The 20023-nt window shown below is 41.2% G+C and overlaps 1 long non-coding RNA gene across 1 annotated transcript; it reads right to left on the reverse strand.

Moving 5' to 3' along the window:
* Nucleotides 1–273: 273 nt before the first annotated feature.
* On the reverse strand, nucleotides 274–18816 carry LOC126994755 (uncharacterized). Its single transcript, XR_007749550.1, has 3 exons — nucleotides 18355–18816; nucleotides 2782–2943; nucleotides 274–971 (listed from the first exon to the last, which is right to left on the reverse strand). It is a non-coding gene; the product is annotated as an uncharacterized LOC126994755 (long non-coding RNA).
* Between the last annotated feature and the right edge of the window lie 1207 nt (nucleotides 18817–20023).

Here is a 20023-nt window from a genome sequence, read left to right on the forward strand (position 1 = left end):
CAGATAAAATCCGCCTATAATCAAAACCGGTTTAAAATAAAAAATCAATACTGAGGGGGCACTGTGGAAAATGTGTTATTTTTTACCATTTCCAAATATAACAAAGCTTGTTTATTAAATTAGATGAAAGTTTATGTACTTATGTACATACATTCATCGCAAACACTACACCCATACTACAGGGAAATTAAAACTAATTACGCAGTAGACACTATGTTATGCTGACCAGCTTAGCGGTACATACTCGCCCAGCCCGCCACCCAACATACCGGTAACCCCACAATTACTAAACTTGTTGGTAAATCCCCGCACACACTGGAAAGGCAAAATTGTTTGTTAAAGTTGAAATTCATTATATCGTGGCTCAGAGAAGCAAGGGTTTACTGTACATTATTTATGATAGAAAGATCAGAGCTCCTTCTAGAGATGCAGGCTATCCAATATCCTGCCCCTACATGGGAAAATACATCACAGGAAAGGAACCACCGTTAGCCACCAAGTGTTGTGGGGTTTCATTCCTTGAAGCATGTGAGAAATTAATTTATTTAAGAGAATAAATCTTTTCCCAAACATTCCACCAAAAATTTTTACCCGTGCCTCAAAGACAGGAAGGCAAACACTAACCAAAGGGATCTCTATGGCTTAAGGCCTTATGGAGTCTTTTTCTGCAACTAGGGTCTTTTAAAGCAGCATTGTATTTTAAATACATGTATTTAATGTTAAGCAGATAAAATTTTCACTAATAATGGCATTTTTCAGGCACCAATGTAAACAATACTGGCAAGATCCTACTGTAGTGGCTTTTCCATGTCAGTTGTCATTTAGAGCCTAACATTACCCCAAACATTAACAACACAGAGCAGCTTAATCAAATTACCTGTTCACACTCCATGTCATCATTGTTATCATCCGTCACATCACCTGAAGCTTCATCAATGTTGCGGATCAGTGACAACAAGTCATATCGGGCCCTGGACAAACAAAATTGTCAGAAATTGAAGTTTTCACTCTAATATGACTATTAAGACTTCAGCAGTAAGATATTCCAGCAGTTTACAGAATGGCAATATGAAATACCAATAGCTGGTACAAGTAATTCAGACAGATGAAACATATTACAGGTAATGATCAATAATATTAACAGTATCCATTATTCAGTGATGAGGTCAGAATATCCAATTTGATCTACAGTACCCTCCCGAATTTTGCACTTACTTCGTTCCACAGATCTTGCGGATCGTGAAACTCGGGGTATTGAAAACACTGAAAAAGCGCTTATTTGTTCTGGCCCGTGGAGAAGCTGACTTTTTTTCCCACTTTACTCCCTTGTTATCTCAAAATACTTAGTGTAAAAAGGAAGAAAATGTGAAGAGAGAACGGGTCGTTTGGAGGCCACAGCTGAAGGCAGCTGGCTGCCTTACAATTGGCTGACAGTTCTGAAAACACATTTGTGATTCGCCGAGTCAAATGACATCATCAACAATGCTCATCCAACCAGCGGCCTCTAACTATGACGAAACGAAAGCTTTGTGAATCTGAATTCAACGTTGATATTTAAATCATCAATTCGTAGCTTTTTCCGCGGGCTATTAGCGCACATCTCTGTGAATCTCACCCCAGCACGCATGAACACAGTCACCCAACCGCTAGTTTCTCATGAATTTTGTAGAGAGATTCAAAGTCAGCTGCATTTCACAGGAAACTCATTGAAATTCTAACCAGAAACTCAGTCACCAGCATGTCAGTTATTTTCTCGTGAGGTTGGTAAGTTGTGGTCACAAGAAGATGAAGAGCGTGTCGGCTGATTGGTTCAGTAGCAGTTTATTCCAGTACCACAATGAGTTCCACAAAGCTAGATAAGCTTGGAGTAATCAGGTTGAGCAGGTCTTGGACTTGTCTTGTCCAAGCGTAGCCACTGCCTCATCATGTCTGGGTCCTCACTGTTACGAACGTTCTGGTATCATTTAACGGTAGCAAGCTGTAACAAACTCTCCCTTTGTCTCCGAGCTAACCACTCACGAACTAACAAAAGCTTTCCTTTTATTTTTTTATTTTTCTTCAGCAAACACCACAAAGCAAACTCTGCAATGCCTGGATCCATTGTTTGTTTTGCTCTTCAACTGATATATCCCAGAATGCAACATTCCTCCATGTGGCCAAACTTGAGGATAAATTTGAGACAGAAAATCTTTGGAAAATAATTTTGGTGGAAAATCCCTGAGAAACTAGCTTGTGTGACCGTGCCTGCTGGTGTCACACTGGGCCTTTTACCTCCAACCGTGTTTGCGATAGGGACGACCGCAACTAACTTTTCCGGTAAAAGGCCACACACGGCCAAGGTCAGTTGTCAGTATCCACAACGTAAACAAAGCAGTCGCCCTGTATCGATTAAATAGTGGACAAAGCAGCTCTGCCAGTCTACACGTCTCTTGCTTGGCCATTTTCCACTGCTCCTCACTCCTCAGCCACTGCCGTCGTCTGTTTGTTGACATACAGCCGCATGGTTGCTCATACCCCCAACTATATTCCACCCGTACGTACAACCAACAACTTGCGTTTGTTTGGGCCCATGGGCCAGCACAGTTGCCAATAGCCCCAACAGTTGAAGTAAAACGCCAGTGTGACATCGTCTTAAATACTCGTGTGATGCCGATGATAGGTAGATGTGACCTGTACATGTCAAAGCAGCGCAAAACTCAGGGCGATAATGCATGAAAGTCGGGATGGTAAGAAATTAGGACTAAGCCCGAAACTCGGTAAGGTACTGTATTTCAAACTCACTCCTTCCTGGCCTGCAGAACCATCTTGCGCTGCTCATCCTGGGAGGACCCAGTGGCCTTGACCTTGTAAAGGGCAAAGTGGGGATGCTCAGCATGGGGGTTGTTGGGGCAGGATGTCACTTCAATCCCACCAAGACTCGACAGCAAATCCTCCATGGTGGATCTATAAAAGAGGAAGACATTCAGCCCTGAGGTGGTTAGTTTAATTGTAGAGCAGCAGTCCCACAAACCCCTAGTTTTAATTCTACATGAAGTTCTCTGAGATGGCAAGCACTGGCAACATATTACACCTAACCAACAAATTTTGATAAAAAAAAATACATAAACAACTATTAATCAAAATTCCATTGGTTCAATATTCCAGTGGTACAAACTTTGAAGGCAGGAAATTATAATCTGAAAAATACCAAGTCAAATTTTTCAAGGGCACAAAATTATCATCTGAAAGTATTATGATAAAACATCAATTGAAATACTGGAAATAGCATTAAGTATTACTTACTGTGATGCAAGGCTATCTCAAATATCAGCTATATGATTCACATGCAATGAATAATTGAAATACCATTTATATGCACTTGCAGAGGCAGATGTCTTTTCACGTACCTGAAATGAGCTAAGTAATTATAGGTATGAAGAGGCCTTTGTTCGTTCCAATATGATCTGACAATAGGCTGTTTGATAAAAGTTTTCATGTGTTTGTATGGTATATTGGCAGTGCATATTGGCATGATTGGGATTTATATAAGGTGTAATGTTTTTTTGCATACATAAACATTCAAATGTATTATTGCAAAACACAGGTGAATATTTATCACAAGATCATTTTCTGTGGTTGTAAATTTGGAGAGGCGGTGGCTGAGTCGTCAAAGTAACGGCCTCGTGTTCAGGAGGACGCGAGTTCAATCCCCCCCCGGTGCCACCAAGCTGGGATTTTTCAGCCGCCGCCGAGTGGCTTAAAACTACCCACATGCTGTCCAGAAGACCACCTATCAACCCGGACTCTAGATTCTAGGATCAAAGATGAGCTCTGGGAGGGCAGCATGAGCCAATGCAAGATGGCGCCACTTTAAACACTCGCCTGCGCCAGAACGGGCTGGGCCGACCATCAGGACCTACCGGAGAGAAGCCTTGGACCGACCATCAGGATTCATCGGGAAGAAGCCTACCGGCGCAATAGGCTGCAATGTAAAAAAAAAAAAAAAAAAAAGATACTTCAAGTAGGCTAATTGGTAGTTTAGGCTAAACTGCTTGGTCGTTCGAGACGGATTGACTCTGGAAATCGGAGCAGTTAGCGAAGCAATTGAAATGACGAGGGAGCCAATTTCGGCAACGCTCGGGCAGTCAGCTGTTGGCGTGAAACGAGATTAGAGGTCTGCTGGCCGCTGACAGAGTCGTGGTGACTTGGGGTCGTGGCAGTGGATTGGTTGGCTCTCGGCGATGGTGTGATGGTTTTGCTTCTTGGGCCGTTGGCTGCGTTGTTGTGTTCCCTGTCTGGTCCTGGAGGTTGGCCGGTTAGCTGTGGGCTTGCCGGGCACCTGGTTACTACTGGTTGGTTGTTTTCCATTCATGCTGACTCGCTCTGTGTCATCAAAGGTGACCACCCTGAAGGAGGTGAGTGTGGCGTTGTGTTGTTCTTTGTTGCAGTTTATTTGACCACATTTTCACTCAATCATTAACCCCCTGGCCGTGGATTTCCTACCAGAAGACATCACCGAGCTACAGGAGTGGAGCAAAAAGTGGCTGCTACAATTCAATGAAGAAAAAAGTAAAGTCCTGCACCTTGGGAGGGGAAATTCAGCATACCAATACCACATGGGAAACACTCCACTACCCACCACAGAGGCAGAGAAAGACCTGGGAGTATATGTTACCAGGTTACCAGAGAAGGTGAAATCCGTGCCAATCACAGTAATGTATGTGTGCCACTTCTACACTCATGAGTGGACGGATGGAATGAAACTGACTTATAGTTGTAGAATACAGAGTCTGAGCTACACTCATGTGATCTTATCTCCAAATCTATCTTTGTCCACATTTTCTTTAAATTACCACACTCTTTGCCTCCATCACTTCTTCTAATTCATTCCAAGTATTTCTATTTCCATTGGGAAAACTGTACTTTTTTGTCATGAAGATCGCACATCAAAGCACAAATGCAATCGGACACGAGCGCATGGGTGCTATTTCTAAGAGTTTACAACGCAGACTGAGACTAGGGTCTTGCCACCCTTTCCTTACATTACGGAACGCCATTTGTTCCGTATTTGGCTGTCTGAATGGTTAACCCTTAAAGTACGGGTGGCGAGATATTTCTCTGGATGGTGTGCACGGGGAAAATTTAGACATTTAAAAGAGGTGGAAAAGGTGTCTTTGCAATAAATGTATATTCATTTAGTATATATGGTGGTGTAATAAAACTTCTCTCCTAATAATAATAAAAAAGTTATGACAGATGAAAATATTGCACATTTTCTCGTGGCTGTGACGCGTCGCGTGGAAACACCCCACTCTCTCTCTCTCTCTCAATGTCAGTACCATATCAGTCATCAGAGTCACTGTCACTTTGATTCGCCCGCGCCCTACTTCCACCCGGAGCAGAGGAACTGCTTGACGCATCACGAGACATGCCAGATGTATTCCAAACAAAAGTGGAAAATGATCTGTGGCCTTCGGTAGGGCGTACGCTGAGACGAATGAGTGTGTACAGATGCCAGATGCCTCCACCATTCTTCTGAGTCAAGAACTGGCAGTATATTTAAAACGTAGGGAGCATAGAGTGTGATGATTTTATGTATGATCCCCGTATGGGTGGGGCGTGTGGTAGCGTACTCATATATACGATCGCTGTAATCTAAGGGTTAAGCAGATAAAATTCAGTATTTTAAAACTGTAGTGAGCACATTTTTCAGTGAACCATAAAACCAGTCCATAAAATTATGTTTGTCAAGGGTCGTCCTGAAATACATGTAAAATACGCGTCGTAACATCTCTCCCCCCTTCCTCCTGCCTTCACCAGCAGCGGCTGTCAGTCATGGCAGGCTAGATAAATTTTAGGGTTGCCATTCGTTCTTTAAATTATGGATTGGTTCTGTTTTGCAGAATGGAATGTTGCATTCCTTATTTTTTTTAACTGAGACTATTCCCATTGTTTTCTGATTTGAGCACTTTCGTGTTGTGGCGAACAAAGGGAACCCACACTCACATCTTCAACTTGTAAAAAGAGACACGCCAGTCCTCGTTGAAAGACCAACTTGGTTGGCTAGGCTGACGTAAGCCGATAGAGTTGATCTATCGGCATCCTCCCCTCCCCTTCATGAGCTGTCACCCGTCAAGGGTCTGTGGTTCCCACTTGGAGGAACGTATGAGCTTCACCCTGACAGCCTCCATATAGCCCGTGTCCCCACCTGTGAGGTGGCAAAAATAAAGAGAAAAAAAAGAAAGAAAGAAAAACGCATCATGTCAGCATTAAAAAACTTTCAGATTTTGGAATTTCTGATAACGGATTCTCAACCTGTATTAGAGTTCAAAATATTTGGAAATGAGAATTGGTGGTTGGAGAGTGCAGTGTTTACTTCAGCTCTGCAAGGGTGTGAACTCTGCCTTGCCCCATCCGCTGCTGCTGAGTGAATATCCAACCATTTTATGTTACATTTCTTTCCATATATTTCTATGTAGTATTTGTTATGTAAAGAGATGTATATTTATCATATTTACTGTATACATGAAGAAAGTGTTTAAAAGAAGCATAATAACAACATACAAAACTCTATAAATAAATTTTATTATTTTGTGACATCTTGATCTGTGAGGCAGGGGGAAAATAATGTAAATAAGAATTACAAGGAAGTGACACTGAGTAATCGCATAGAATTAATATATACACCTATGGATTTGTAATCTTTTTGGAGAACTTTTCAAGCGAATAAAATCAGTCCAAAAACAATGCAACCTGACATGAGCCTTTTCTTCACCCAAGGTTGACACTGTACGAGTCAAAATGATAGGGCTGCCTCATCTTGAAGGCCACTACAGTACTTTTGAAGCATCTAAGTATTAATTTTCATTATAAGAATAGTGCAACTATGTAATGTATGAATATGTATTCAAGTAGTGGTACATGTTACAAATGGGTTGAACACAGGTTACTTGTGTTCAAGCTTTTTTCTTTCTAATTCTGGTTCATGGCTGTCTAATGTTTGTTTGTTTGTGTTGTTACTCACAATTAACCAATGAGCTTCATTGTTAAGGACACATACTGCTTTATATGTCATGTATTCACTCAGTGGTATCACAAAGACAGGTTTGAACACAGGTTACCATTTCAAACTTTTTTTCATTCGAAATTTAGGTTATCATTCTGCTTGTTCATTTGTGTGTTAGTCTCAAGTAGCCAATGATCTTTGTAGTTGAGAACACATAATTGTACTCAGCCAATTGCAATGCACCCTATAGCTGTACATACATGGAGTGTTATAGTCTGTTTCATTCCATCTGTCCACCAACAATGCAGGAATTTTGATAGATGTGGCACCTGCACATTTCTAGTTCATGAATGTGTGAAAATCAATTGTTGTAATAGACATTCAAGCTTATTCTTCAATAATATATTTGAATGATTATATATACAAAAAAACAACTCCGTCATTTGCATCGGTAATCTAACATACAAGCACATGAAAAGACAAGCTTGTATCAAATAACATAGTCACATCATGCTCAAATGATCTATGTTTTTTTAATTTATTTGATCGATAGCTCATTCCAGGCGACGCCAACGGGCGTCCGATGGTGTCACCGTTAGTCCTCTTCTAAACCTCTTAACCCTCTTCCATTTCCTCTTAATCCTCTTCTAAACCTCTTAAGAGGAAATGAAAGAGGATTAAGAGGAATTTAGAGGAGGATTAATCCTCTTTCATTTCCTCTTGACCTTTTCCATACTGTGACGCCGACGTCTGCATCACGGATAGAAAGGGTTAAAAGACATCTGGCTCTGCAAGTGCAAATAAAGGGTATCTTAATAATTTACTGCATGTAAATAACGATTAATAATGGAAATAACATGAAACAGTAAATATTAACTGTTGAATGTAATGCTAGGCTATTTCAAATATTAGGCTACTCATGTTATTTACATGCAACATTTCAAAATTCCTAATGTATAGACACTTGCAGAGTTGTATGTCACTTCATGTACGTGTATACCTGAATGAGATGAAATATGAGTATCTGAAAGGCTATAGATTGTTCGAGTATGATCAGACTACACTGTTTGATATACAAGTTGTTCCTTCATGTGTTTGTATGGTATATTATCGATGCAAATCTTCTGTTTGCAGTTCATATACGATGGCTTGAAGGTTTTTTTGTATACACAAACATTCAAATATATCACTGAAAATATAAAGTTGATCTTCACGCAATCACGAACTAACAATGCGCAGATGCCACAGCTACGTTCCTGAGTGGACAGACAGAATGAAACAGACTATAGTGTTTGGTCGGTGCTTGGGTGGTTGCATGGTCAGTGTAAGCATGGATGTATGCTTTGATTGAATTTGCTTACAAAGATGATGAAGAATCTTTGAAATTTCTTTGTGATCACGGTGTGCTACCTTCTCATGTAGTGTGTGAAAAGTGTGGACACAAGTGTGTTTATCGTCGATAGAAAACAATGGCAGAGCACAGGTTTAGTTGTCATTCCGAAATCCAAGAAATGGCACTTTTTCAATTTCTGTAAAAGTGAGGGAGTCTGACATACAAACCACTATTGTGGATGATGGAGTATGGGGGGTTAATCATTCTGAAAACTTTATTGGTCCAGGTGACCTCGAGGTTCATACACAAACAATGAGGGTGGTATTGCTAGACGGGAGGTCAAGGACAAGTTCCTTCCCATGAAGGCGAGGCGAGGCTAAAATATTGGAACAAGGTTGAGCATCGAGGACAAGGGTACTCCCATGTCTTCATCGAAATCATGATTTAAATTGTTTTCAGAATTTAGGCAAAGTGTAGGAAATACAATAAATTATAAAATTAAATTTCGTAGGAAAATACTCTATTAGGCAGGGCACTAGTTTTTATCTGAGAACAGTATCCATTCCGAGTTTTACAAGAAGATAGCGCCGTGACGACAACAAGCTCCCCCCTGGCCAGGCATCAGGCGGGGGGAGGAAGGCTGCCGCCACCACCATGATTCATCATGCATACACAGGTAGGACGAAGAGTATTTTCCCGGCTGTGAATGATTGTTTTGTGGTTTTAAAGTGGCATGACATGTTAGGCGTGTATACAACTTGCTGGGAGGCTCGCCGACCACCGCCCTCCGAAACCCCAACAAAATTTATTCTTACACCCGGGTGAGGCTGTATGACAGGATCTATGACTTAATCATTCGTGCTTGGCAATACTACAGTGAGCCTGCTGCCAGTAAACCTCAATGAGTATGAATTGTGAATACTATGAACTCGGTCAAGGAAGCAGCCTTCACCACTGAGCCTGTCCACCCCAGCATGGCCAATAGTAATTTTTCACAGCATTATGGTAAGTAAATATATTAAAAAGCCAAGTCAAAGCTAATATTTAGATAGACTTTGATGCAAAAGTTCCACATCAAATGAAAATGAACCTCAACCCAAAATATTTTGGTGATACAATCCATGTTTTTAAAAGTTAGTTTGTGTATTTTGAGTTTTCTTATGAGCAAAATGTATTATATTAGGCTATGTAGGTTGGTTTAGCAAGCACCTATATAATGTGTACACCTATCACTTAGCAGAGTGCAGTTTATGGTATATGTTAGCACAATGGTGTGCCTCTTTTATCTTTTCCTTCTTCCACGATTATTTCCCTCATTAGTAAAAGAGTTGCTACATTAACATGCACTGCGTTGGTATCATGTTTTACTGTGTATCTGATAGGGTTTGATGTGATTAACAAGAGTGAGAATTTGATAGGCTCAGTGTCTGCAAAGCCGCAGGCAGCCGTCCACCCATTCTACTATATGAAATTTCACTTGGACACTATACCCATTCCAAGACAACTGAAAGTTAGGAAAAGACTTGTGAAAATGGTTTAGAAAACCAGTTTGCAGAGCACATTAATTACATTAAGCTTAACCAGTTTTAGCACATACACAAAAAAATAGCAATACTTGGAGGGTAGGGTGATGAGGGCTGTTCCCCCCTAATTTCAGGTAGTCATACATATGTACATGATTTGAATATTTATGTGTGTGTGTGTGTGTGTTTTCACTTAGTAATATTATTTATATCCACAACACATATCGAATTTGGCCAGACATAAGACCAGGTAAAGATCATACAAGATTGTTTGCTGGAGCAGGATGGAATACTATATACATCAACATCAGACGTGTAGAAGCTGGGAATGTTGGGAAGGTCTTTGTCCTGCAGTGGACTAGTAATGACTGATGAGGATGAGTGGATGACACAAGGCTTGAATACCATCTTTATTGCAGGGTGTGCAACAATGGTAGCCTATAGACACCTTCATGGAGTGACTCATTGGGAGAGGGGAGAGAGGTGGCCACCAGGAAGCAGACCTGTATATTGAAGATCCGTGGGGGATGCCTTTGAAATTTACGCCTAAGAGGCGTTCATCCATCACAGCCCCAGAAATGAACACAGAGCTTTAATTGTAGAATATAATTAAAATCTTATGTCTATGTTTATAGTTCAGGAAATCAAAATAACATTTAAGATATTGCTTACACAGCCTTTTCATGTGCCCTTTTCTTGAAACCAACACTGATTATGTAAACATCAACTTATATCAATAAAAATATTATAAATAACACTACTTACTGACAATGCTAATACAAATTATGTTAATAATAACCTGAACACCAGTTTGATGGAAATGCAGTGGTTAGTGTCCCTAACTACAAATCCGCTGGTTCAAATCCAGGCCCAGGCAGTCGGCCTGCAACCCACCCAGCTGTTCATCCTTTCTTTCAGGATGGTCGATAAATGGGTATCTGGGGAAACCTGGGATAGGTAAACACGGAAGTTGCATGGGTCCTCTGTTGGTTTAATGGGTTTTCTTCTAATTGTATAAAAACAAATATATTATTATTTCTGATGCACATTTTAATTAAGTAATACCGTAAATCGTCTCTTTATCAATTCTGTTCTTGACCACTCTGCATGCCTCCCTGGTGATGTCTTCAGGATGAATTTAAACCATGAATATCCAGACTTGGGTTTGGATTCCAGACTGAACATTTTGGGCACAGTTCTTCATCTTCTCTTTAAGGCACGTCAATAAATGGGTAAATGGGGAAGGTAAACTGGTAACCCAGATGCAGCACTTGCCGTGTGTCCCCAGGGTAATGAGTTCTCACCCATCACAGGCTCAAAAGCTGAGAGGTGAGCACTGAGGCCCAGTGGTCAGCGCGTGGGCATGGTAAGCCCGTGGACCTAGGTTCGAGTCCCACCAAAACATGCTGATTTTTCAAGCCATCGCCGAGTGGCAGAAGATTACCCACATGCTCCCCAGATCTGCAGTCAACCCTAGCCTCAGTGAGTTGCATTCAAGTGGGGCATTGGGGGGCAGCACGAGCCAAGCAGTTATATATCATGGTAGCCACTATAAATAAAATTCACCTGTGCCACTATTGGGCAGAGACTGTCCAAGATGCTCCTCAAAAGAGCCCTCCAGAGTTAGAGGCAGCACCTAAAAAGGAAAAAAAAAAATCTCATCCCGTATAATACTTTTTTTATCATTCATAACACCCTGAAGCACCAATTACCTGTCTGTTCTTCACTGCTTTTGCTCTCACCTCTCCTTTCATGCTACTGTAAAGTTTGGGGCATACGTAATAGCTGTACATGGCCCCGGTGCTTTTCTCAGTACCGTTAGCCCTTGAGTCTGCGGTGGGTGAGAACCTATTACCCTGAGACACGGAACGTCTGTGCCTACATAGAAATGTCACCATGATATGCGGCATCACATTCCCCAGGCCCTAGAATATTTGCTTTGCTAAAACCTCACGTACATGACGTCAAGCCTCTGTGGAGGCACCTAGCTGCTGCTGCAACAGCTCCCTCTGAAATGTGTTTATCTGCTCCTAATGATCCTTTTTGGTCTGTTTGAGGTCATGATAAACTTCCTGCTTTTGACAACAGCCCCGATATTCATCATCGAAACTCCTCCTTTGTTTTGGGGCACCATGAAAAAGTGGAGGCTACAACACCAACAAATGTGTTTTGATATGATGCAGAAGGTACCAAAGAAAAAGCACAGTCCATGGTTGTAGAGGAAAAGGAACTGGGTTGTAAGGATGAAGTGGGAGTAGAAGGTACTGGATCACATGAAGTGAACTGCTTCGAAGTTGCAGCAGCCGTGGGGATCTCCGTAGGTGGCAATTTTCTACTCACATCTGTGAAGAAAAGATACATTGTTATACTTATATATGAAGGACAATAAATGATATAACTCAGGAAATCCATCTTCCTCTCATACACAATGTTAATTTGTTTTCCTGTAATTGAAAAAAAATCCTATTCTTGCAATGAAGGTACCATTGCATACTAATGTAGATAGTATTAAATAAATCATCTTTAATCCTAGGTGGGCCCCCTCCGTACTTTTTTTCTTTAAATGAGTATATCTCATTTAATGCGAGTTGAAATATAGTATATCTCTTGATCTAAACCAATCTAAGGAAAAATGGAAATTGATAGGGAGGATAATGCTAATAATAATGGTAATTCCATTCAGCTACAAGAAAGATCACTAGTTTTGGAATCACCCCCTTCATCATGTGGATGCTCACCTTCTAAGGAGACTGTGTCAAAAACACCCTCGCCCATGTGAAACTCTCTAGAGATAATAGCGATGACAGCATCATGTTCTTCAGTGATGCTGGGCGGCGATGGAAGGGGTCCCACACCAGTCTTCTTTAACTTAAGCTTCTGTCATCCTGCTTCAGGCTGCAATCAAACATTTGTTTAGTACTACATCAATATATTTGGGGCAGATTGAATTATAGCTAACATAATATACTGTTTGATTGAATATTTGAAAGAATCAAACCTAAACTAACATACTATTTGACTGAATATTTGAAAGAATCAAATCTAAACTAACCAAGTTACCCCATTCCCAAGCTTGCAGGGCAGGCATCGAAAAAAGATAGATTGAAAAACAGTATTACTAATTTAGATGAATTTATCATTCTAGTGTTTGTGTTAAGATAGGTTTACTATTCAATAGGATGAGGTAGGGTTGTTAAGTTTGAAAATGGCTCTTAATCAATGAAGCAGTAATAGGTTACTATTTTGTCTGTGATTGTTAAATTATTAGCATGTGTAAAAGCTACAACTGCTATATACTTATTGATATTCTATGTATCTATATATCTTTCCCTTTGCCTTGGAGGTTAAATTCAATAACAATGAAAAATTTCTGCACTTATAAATTGACAAAATAGAGTTGCCAATTCCTAACTGATCAGAATTAGTTTGCATCCTGAGAACACGTGATTGATGTAATATTTGTTTCAATAGGCTAGCAATTTATCATTTAAATCATCAGTTATAGAGGACCACATGAGATGGAAGTATTCTCTCTTAAAACATGTGCTGCAGGAGCAATTCGTAATTCACAGTAACTGTATTTAACTATATAACATAGACAAAGTGAATCTCTTTTACTTACTTCAATATGATGCCATTAAAACACTTGTTTCAACTCCTGTGATGATCTGGGCTCCTTTAGCTGGTGGTGCACGCCGTAAACCATCCTTGTTATATCGACCTATTATTTTCATATATTGTACTGCCATGGACATTGGCATGTCCTCAACTATACATATTAGGCCTTTTCTTGACTGATGTAAGCGGTGTGTTTCCTGGTGGATCTGGAGGTAGGGGCAGTGTAGGGATGGTGTGCAGACGAAAACTATGGGAAATCCGGGCCGGCCCGTAGCCAGCTGATCCCGATCAGGCGTACCAACACCTAGATGCAGCGGAGGCTGCATCTCAATACCATTGAGGGACGAAGTAACTTTGCCTACCTGTATGGTCGAACGACAGGAAAAGACGCTAGCCTTCGCATCTAGCAGTACCACCCTAAATGCCTCTGGAGGGATGTTAAAAAGTGGGTACAGTGCCCTGGCATTCGAGACATCTTCCTCCGGTAATATATCTGCCAATACTTGTTGCTAGGCAGTTGCGAAGAAGGCAGAGGTACATAACTTTTTACAGGAAGCAGTATGGCTGTGCTCACCAGTCTGAGAGAACCTCACAGCAGAGTGGAGCGCCAGTCCCGTCCTTTAGTGGCGATTTTTTTTCCCAGATGAAGATGTGTCTGAAGTCAGTCCATCATGGCATCATCAGTAATGTTAGCAATAGTAGGAAATGTCATATGTGTGGTTTGTGATATATATTAGAAGACAAAAAATCCCTAGTATTTTGGTACTTTTGACCATTGATGGAGTTTGCTAATTTTATTGAGCTTATAATATAAATCACTCTATTGTGAAACATTTCATTTATGCAGTTTCTGATGCAAATTACTTGTTTCATCATTAGGTTGATTAGCTCAGGAGTTTAGAATGTGACAACAGATTTAGTTTAAAGAAACTCATCACTCTTATGTTACTGGATTGTATGTACAATCGTGGGACACAAGTGATGACACATTGTCCACTGAGTTTCGTTCACCAGCCCCGACTTTAAAATATATACACCGCATGGAAGGAGGCTAATGTTCAGATATGTCACTACATATACACTCTCCATAATTTATTAGATATGAATTTGTCAGTTGTGCACACTGATAACAACTTTTAAATTCGCGGACGAAAATGTCTCTTTACATTTCGTTCAAATTTAGTCAGGGGCAGCTAAAGTTGTTTACAACGCTATTATACATTTGAATAAATGTTGTGTTCATTCCTGCAACGTCCTCGCTAAGAAAATACGAAGAAAACATTGATAACGTGCACAAAAATTCTGATATGGTTTAAAAATATATAATAATACCACCGTTTAACTCTCGCTTGACAATGTTATGCAATGACGTCATCAACCATACCAGCCGGCGCATTTAAGAAACTAGTAGGCTATTATGAATTGAAATGAATTACAAAGCTATTATTTTGCATTTGAGAATACTAAGCGATTCATTTGCATTTATGAAACTAGGCTATTACTTTGCATTTACGAATACAAAGTTATTATTATGCATTTACGAAGACTAGGCTATTATTTTGCAGTGACTTTTTTTCTTAAGAGAAATTAATCTCTCTCTCTCTCTCTCCAGAATGCACACTGGCGACCAAAGCCAAGCAAGTATTTAGCTAATGGAATGCTCACAATTTCGTAAGAAAAATCCTTAAATAATATCTCTCTCACACCCACACACACTCTTTGATCCTTGCACACACTCACACACAGACACACATACATCTTATATAACTCGAATGCAGCTCTGCTGGATAGTTGCCGTCTTTCGCTAGCGGTGTCCGAAACATTTTGGAAACTGTGTCAACACTTGTGTTCCACGACTGTACATGGAGTTAGGAGATTGTATACATGTGGCATTAGCAGACTGACAAAGTTTACTTACATTTCCTAAAAAATGATGTTGACAGGAAGGGGGAAGTACTTGGTAGAGGCAAAATGAAACATTTCCAACTGTTTTCATGGTAATCTTCATCTGTATCACAGAAAATTTTCTGCCATTTAATCAGATCATAAAATTTTCTACCAGAATCAATGCTTCAACCTCCTCATCGTATTGTCTGAAGCGAGTAGGGCTACACAAAAAACATGCGAGTTTGCTACAGATTCGTGCCTGGCCATCATGTTTGTTCACACATCCAGATTCAAGGCTCCATTTTTTAGAATCCATCTACTTGTGTTCCATTTAATGTGCACAAACCCAGACCTAGGCCAGACCTAGGTCTGGGTTTAACCTGAACCTAGTTCCAGATTTTGTGTCTAAATGGAAGAGGCTATAAATTTATCACAAATTCATTTGTCAGTGTGGGAGTAAAAAAATCCCTAAATGTAAGGATTTTGGGGGATTATTGAGGAAAGGGTAGCCAGTTAATTCTGAGAGACTGACTGCTTATTTCTGGCAAAATAGGATGCTTTTTATTCGAGAAAGTTATATTTTCTGGAAATCACTAAATGGTTGACTTTTCAATTCCTGGAATGCACCTGCCACTGCCCTGCTCCCACCCATTTAAACCAGCCAGAGTTGTGGACCCATCTCTGCCGCCACCCCATCCAATCCTGCACTGCATATTTCCACAGGCCAACACTGCTTGCCGAATAAATTTAAACTAACCTACAAATAAACTAACAACAAATTAGGGATGTACCGATGCCAAAATTTTGACCGATACCGATACCCAATATTTGACCGATACCGATACCTGTGCATTAATTTTTTTATACAACAATTCCAGCAGCTAAAAGGCAATATCAAATGTTAAGAAGAAAAAAACTACTCGTTTTTCCACTATTGAAGGGAAGAAAAAAGAAAGTAACCAGTGGTGGCCTGAAAAAAGGTGTCCATAGATCCGTAGCCAGACGTGCTGACCACTGCACCACGGAAGCACATATTAACCCTATATGGCACGGCGAGGCAGCAGTGCATGGATAACCCAAGTGTTAACACCCATCCCCATGAGTTTCAGCAAGGGGTGAGGGAGGAGGCACCTCGTGAGGTCTAGGCGACTCAGCAAGGTTAGCTTTACTTTAATTGCCATACATTTAGGCAGCCCTGGCAGTGTGCCCCGTTGCGGGGAGACTGTCTGACTGACTGAGGCAGGCAAATGAGGCGAGTGAAGGGGTTCCGCCAATCCCGCACCGAAACGGTAATACTTTATAAGAAGTCTGCCTCCCCCTTCACCACTCCAGCCCTTACCCCCCAAGACAAGCCTGGGGAACTGTGGGGAACCAGGGTTTGGGGGGGGGGGAACCCAAAATCACTGAAAAATGGGCTTTCAAAATTTCCCTAGAAAAAAAACTAAATGAAGGAAAATTCCCTAGTCTCGAAATGGGCTTCCAAAATTTCCCTAGAAAAATCCCTAAATGAAGGAAAATTCCCTAGTCTCGAAAGTAAGGAAAGTCCCAACTTTATAACCTAACAGCCCCCCTCGCCCCCCTGCTAACCAAGGGGGGTGGACCCCCCACATGTATGATGCGCTGGAAAATAGTTTGTTTGTTTTTCGGTGGGTGAGCATATTTAAACTACTCCAACTGAACTTTACGACCTGCTAACAAGGGGGCTTCGCCCCCGTCGATCCCCCTCCTAACTAAGGGGGGCGCTGCGCCCCCCCCTGGACCCCCCCCCGCTTCCAAAATTCACTACATGGGTGGGGGGTCCAGGGGGGGCACAGCCCCCCCTGCAGGCCGTAAAGTTCAGTTGGAGTAGTTTATATATGCTCCCCACCAAAAAAAAAAAAAAAAAAATTCCGGCGCATCATACATGTGGGGGGGGTCCAGAGAGGGGCGCAGCCCCCCTTGGTTAGCAGGGGGGCTGTTAGGTTATAAAGTTGGGACTTTCCTTACTTTCGAGACAAGGGAATTTTCCTTCATTTAGGGATTTTTCTAGGGAAATTTTGGAAGCCCATTTTTCAGTGATTTTGGCTTCCCCCCCAAACCCTGGTTCCCCACAGTTCCCCAGGCTTGTCTTGGGGGGTAGGGGGGGCTGGAATGGTGAAGGGGGAGGCGGACTTCTTATAAAGTATTACCCAAAGTAATATGAATCTTATCGTTTAAAGTGATGAAAATTAAATCACGGGAAATTCCAAGCTATGTAGTATCATGATAATGGGTAAATACACTTTTCTAATATTTTTTCAACAAATAAGAAAATCCAATTTCTGTTGAACAAAATTATTTGCAACGAGTGACATGCGATGTACAAAACTCCTTCAAGTATCGTTAGTATCGGCAGAAAATCAGCTGATACCGATACTCTTAAAATGTGCCGATACCACTGATACTGATACATCGGTACATCCCTACTACAAATATGCGCGTTATGCACCTATACAGGTGCCCTGCGCATTATTCATCCAGATCCAGAACCTAACTTAACCTAGCGTAACCTACCCAATGAAGGGGCTTCGCCCCCCTCAACCCCTTTAACAGAGGAGGTGCCACCCTCGACCCCCCAAGTGAGAAGGCTTCACCCCCCTCATCCCCCCCTTCTATTTTCTGGAAATCATTTGTTACTGCATTGCATTCAGGGTATTTTTCCTCCCCCAAACTCAAAAACTATGTGATTGCAAGGCATTTTGTGATAACGCCGCATTCCCAGGTCCCCAAGCTTGTTGTGTGGGAGAGAAGGAAGTGTGGACAAACACTAGAATTTTACCCCCAATTCTTCCAGCTTGCCCACAAAAATACCACCATTGCCACAACAAAGGACACCTCTCAGAAAAAAAAACATCAGTTCCGGGTGAAGTGTATAAGTGTGCAGTGTCAAATAACCAAGTGCATGGTGTGAAGTATAGAAGTGTTGAGAAGGACCTAAGAAGCGATAAAAGCGGAACAGCTCATAAGAAGAAGGAGGAGGAATAGCCTACCTCAGAGTGCAGCATACAGCCCTTGTGTCAAAACCTCTGATACTCTATGTGCTACCGTTGGGAGACAGCCACTAGGGAGAGGCGTCGAGCTGCTTCAGATGAAATTTTGTACCGGAGTGTTAGCAGCGGCACACTCTCTTCTTCTTCTTCTTCTTTTGACCTGTGCCGCTTTGTATCGCTTCTTAGGTCCTCCTTCTTTCCTTCCTCTTTTCTTCTTTTTCACTTCTACACACTCTTCTTTTCAGTATACATCACTTTCTTAAGCACTTCATCCTGAAAATGTGCTAGACGTGCTGTGAAAATCTGCTAACTCTACCCAACATGTACTAAATGTAATAATAAATTATGCTAAAATTATGCTGACTCATTTTTAGCTAAACATAATGAACCGAAAGATATATTAAAACAGTGCATGTTACTTAACACACTTTAATGGAAACATAATTTATATGCAGATAACCTGATTGATTGATTGATAGTTTATATTGTTGCAGGTAAATAACAAGGGAGAAGGGAGGAACATGCCATCCCAACCCCCAGGCAGGACAGAGTGTGATTATACAACTATTAATACATGTGTAGGTAGCACCATGAAATTAAAAAGATACAATGGTAGGAAGGAAAGCACAACAAGGGAGGGGGCAGTACCTACCCTTGGATTGCATCACAGACCAGCTGATGATGATAATTGGAACTCAAACTATGCAAACTATACAAAATTACCCATTAAAGTCGGATTTCAAGAAAACTTTTCTCAAGATAAAACTTATAAAGTCTTCAATTGGTTAAGTTCATTACTATTTACTGATCATTACGCCACTGAGGGAATATATTCTTACCTATCGACTTGATCATGTCTTCTATAAAGGCTCAAATTTTACGCACTCACTTTGTCCTTTGTGATGCCCTCTCCACTTACAATTTAATTTGCCAAACTGCTGTTTTTGAGCCTGTTTCTTTTCTCTGTCTTTTTAAAAGTAACCATTGAAAATATTCTCTCACAGTATGCATTATATAATGGTATGGTTAATAATGCTTTAGCAAGTTTGGAGACTATATATAGTGGGTATTTCCCTGTGTGACATATTTTAGACCAAAAGACTTCGATCAGTGTCCGTGGCAGCATTCTGTGAGAGAATATTCGATCTTTGCATCATCACCTCCATTCATCATCCAACTTTTGTTCTGTTGTTTACCTGCAACAATAAACTATCAATCAATCAACTTCATCTCTAACAATTTCACTGCCAGGGGCTTGGAGAAACCTCAAGCCTCCTGTGACATCAAGATCAAGACCAAGATCAGGCCCCGAGATTTGATTTTCTCTTTTCTATTCTTTCGAAACACGAGAAATATATCAAGACAAGGAGAGGGTGTTCCCCGGCTGCCTGGGACGTGACGGGAGAGCCAAAGAGGTAGAGTTATTAACACATGCAGCCGTGAACACTTTTTGAAGAGGCGCTGTGGGATTACTTGTGTTATGTGTGTCTTCCTCAGGGGTAAAGGGGGCTTCGTGGTGCAGTGGTTAGCACACTCAGCTCACAACCGAGAGAGTCTGGCTTCGTGGTGCAGTGGTTAGCACACTCAGCTCACAACCGAGAGAGTCTGGCTTCGTGGTGCAGTGGTTAGCACACTCAGCTCACAACCGAGAGAGCCTGGCTTCGTGGTG

Source organism: Eriocheir sinensis, unplaced genomic scaffold (assembly GCF_024679095.1).
Source record: "Eriocheir sinensis breed Jianghai 21 unplaced genomic scaffold, ASM2467909v1 Scaffold869, whole genome shotgun sequence".
NCBI classification, from domain to species: Eukaryota; Metazoa; Arthropoda; class Malacostraca; order Decapoda; family Varunidae; genus Eriocheir; species Eriocheir sinensis.